Source organism: Urocitellus parryii, chromosome 5 (genome assembly GCF_045843805.1).
Source record: "Urocitellus parryii isolate mUroPar1 chromosome 5, mUroPar1.hap1, whole genome shotgun sequence".
Classification (NCBI taxonomy): domain Eukaryota; kingdom Metazoa; phylum Chordata; class Mammalia; order Rodentia; family Sciuridae; genus Urocitellus; species Urocitellus parryii.
The window spans coordinates 31,914,965-31,917,565 of NC_135535.1; the positions used below are offsets into that span (position 1 = coordinate 31,914,965).

General features: G+C 37.8%; 1 pseudogene; it reads right to left on the reverse strand.

The window, feature by feature from the left end:
• Positions 1-520: 520 nt before the first annotated feature.
• LOC113189590 (telomeric repeat-binding factor 1-like) lies at positions 521-2,389 on the reverse strand (annotated as a pseudogene).
• Between the last annotated feature and the right edge of the window lie 212 nt (positions 2,390-2,601).

Consider the following 2,601-nt stretch of genomic DNA (forward strand, 5'->3'; position numbering starts at 1 on the left):
CTATGTAAAGATGATCATGGTTAATAAAACTTAAGCATTTACAGAATACTATTTATGTCCAATATTGACATATTAAACCAAAGCATACCAGATAACTCAGTATTTATAGAGAATTATAAAGAAGGTTATAAAGAAGCTTTATTTAGCTTGGTGTGGTGGCACATGCCTATAATTTCAGCGACTCAGAAGGCTAAGGCAGGAGGATTGCAAGTTCAAAGCCAGCCTCAGAGATTTAGCAAAGCTCTGAACTACTTATCAAGACCTTATCTCAAAAGTTAGAAAAAAAAAAAAAGGTGGAGGGGAGCTGGTAGGGGTTAACATACTTACAATTTATCAAGATTAAAAAATTCTTGAAGAATAAAATGAGGCATGCAATTTTACTCTATAGCACAAATCTTTGCTGAACTAAAAATAATGCTTTAAACAAAAATTTTGAGATACATCAACAACCAATAAATTTCAAACAAAATGTAGTGATCAAAATATTTAACCGTCCTTTATCAAGCTTCAACCAATACATTCAGTTTTCACTGTCTGAGCAAATGAATTTTAGTTTCTTCATAAGTCCTCCATCTGTCTTTTAACACGACACTTGTTCGGTTGTTGAATTTATAATGTGATAGTATTTTAGGCCAGTTTCCCTCGCCATACTTCCTCACACCAGATCTCAAATTCTTGTCTTCTTCCCAAAGCCATGCCTGTCTTTTCCTAGGTCGCTGTTTTTTAGGAGTTATGGGTTGATTGTTTGAAACATATACTCTCTTGCTTTCAGTGACTCTTCTGTTTTCTTTTTTTTTTTTTCTTTCCACTTTGAAGAGTTCCTACTTGCTCCTCTTTCTCATTAAAGTCTTGCTGCCAGCTTCCATGTTTCAATTTGGATATGAAGAGATTCTTGTGAGACCTTTTTACTTTATCCACATTGACTTCAGTTTCCGTTTCAATATCATTACCATGAAGTTCATCTTGAGAAGTTATTTTTCTCGATTTTTCACTTTCCACTACTTTTGCTGCTGCCTTCATTAGAAAAGTTGATGATTTTTCATTAAGCACACGATTCACATGACTTAATTTTCTTCATCATGTGGTTGCAGCTGAAGTGTTGAAAAAAAAGAATGGAATGTATCTTTCTGAGAGATTATCCTAAGCAATTTCCTTTCTAAAGGTGTGTGAGAATTTGTGTCACCAAATATTCTTTCAAAGACTTCTTCTGCTTCCTTAAAACTGCCATTTTCCATACAAACAGCTATAGCCTGAATTTTAATTAAATTCTCTATTTCTTCATGAAGTTTGTCATGTTCTTTTTCAACTCAAGCCCAAGTCATCAGGGTTGATTCCAAGGGTATAATTCGTTCATCATTTTCAAACTGTGCATCAAGGGATTTTCCTTCTGCAATTCTTGTCAAAAACTGACCTATGTATATAGTTTTCAATTGATAAATTATAAGACTGGATAATCCATGAATTCTGGCTTCGGCGCTATCTTGGGTTCAGTGGAAGTCCTCCCAGGGGCCGTTGAGGAAGGCCTCAATGAGAGAGGCAGAGGAAATCCAGCCAGCAGCCACTGCCTTGGCCTCCGCCACCAGGCCCTCGTCCTCCACCTCTTCTTCCTCCTCCTCCCCCTCCCCCTCCTCTTCCTCAGAGGCCCCCAACTGCATCTGACACTTGATCAGTTCCTGGCACTCAAACTCTTCTAGGTCCTCTCTGGCCCTCTCCATCACCTCCTGCTGGGAGGAATCTGCATCCTCTGGGTCCTCAGGGCCCCGCAGGCTCCGAGTCTATAGAATTTCTTATTCAGTTTTATGTTTGCCTCCGATTTACTGACCAATCAATCACAAGACTGAGAGGGCCTTACATCTTTTATCACTCTAACTACAGCATAATACAATATGATACAATCATTCCATCAAGCACAATTTACATCTATCTTGCTCTGTCCTTAACTTGCTAAGGTGGCATTCCAGTTTCCAAATTTCCCTCTTTATCAGATGGATTACCATATAATTTATAAGCAAAATGGGAAATTTGGGGGAGTAAAATGGAGCACATGAATAAGTACTCTGTCAATCATCAGGTATAAAACTGTCTCCAGAAAAGACTGATATTGGTTATGCCAACTATAGATGCTTCAAGTAATTTATCATTGGCATCTGCGATTTTATGCATCTTTCTCTGTTTGAGATCACATCTGTTAATATCAGAGATTCCTGAGCTCTCATGGGCCCTTGTGCTAAGAATAATTTGCACACCTATTGGATATCACTAGAGAACATACCAGGTACTCACTTTTTAACAAAGTTATTATCGTTTCCTCTATCACTTCTGGGTAACCACTGATTCTCCTATATACTGGGCACTGCCACCACATTGCAGATTCTCTGCATTCTTTCATGGAGCTAAATCTATAGAATCCAGTATTACAAATGAAGAGAAAAATGCCCCGTTTCCTGTTGCTTCTAACACTTGGTAGAAAACACATTTTATTTTTGCCCCATTGCTTTCAGATTTTTTTTTTCATTAAGTATACCATGCAGTGCAACCCAAAGTTCATGGTGGCTAGTCTGATAGATAATTCTGATTGATATATCACATACTTTCCCTTAC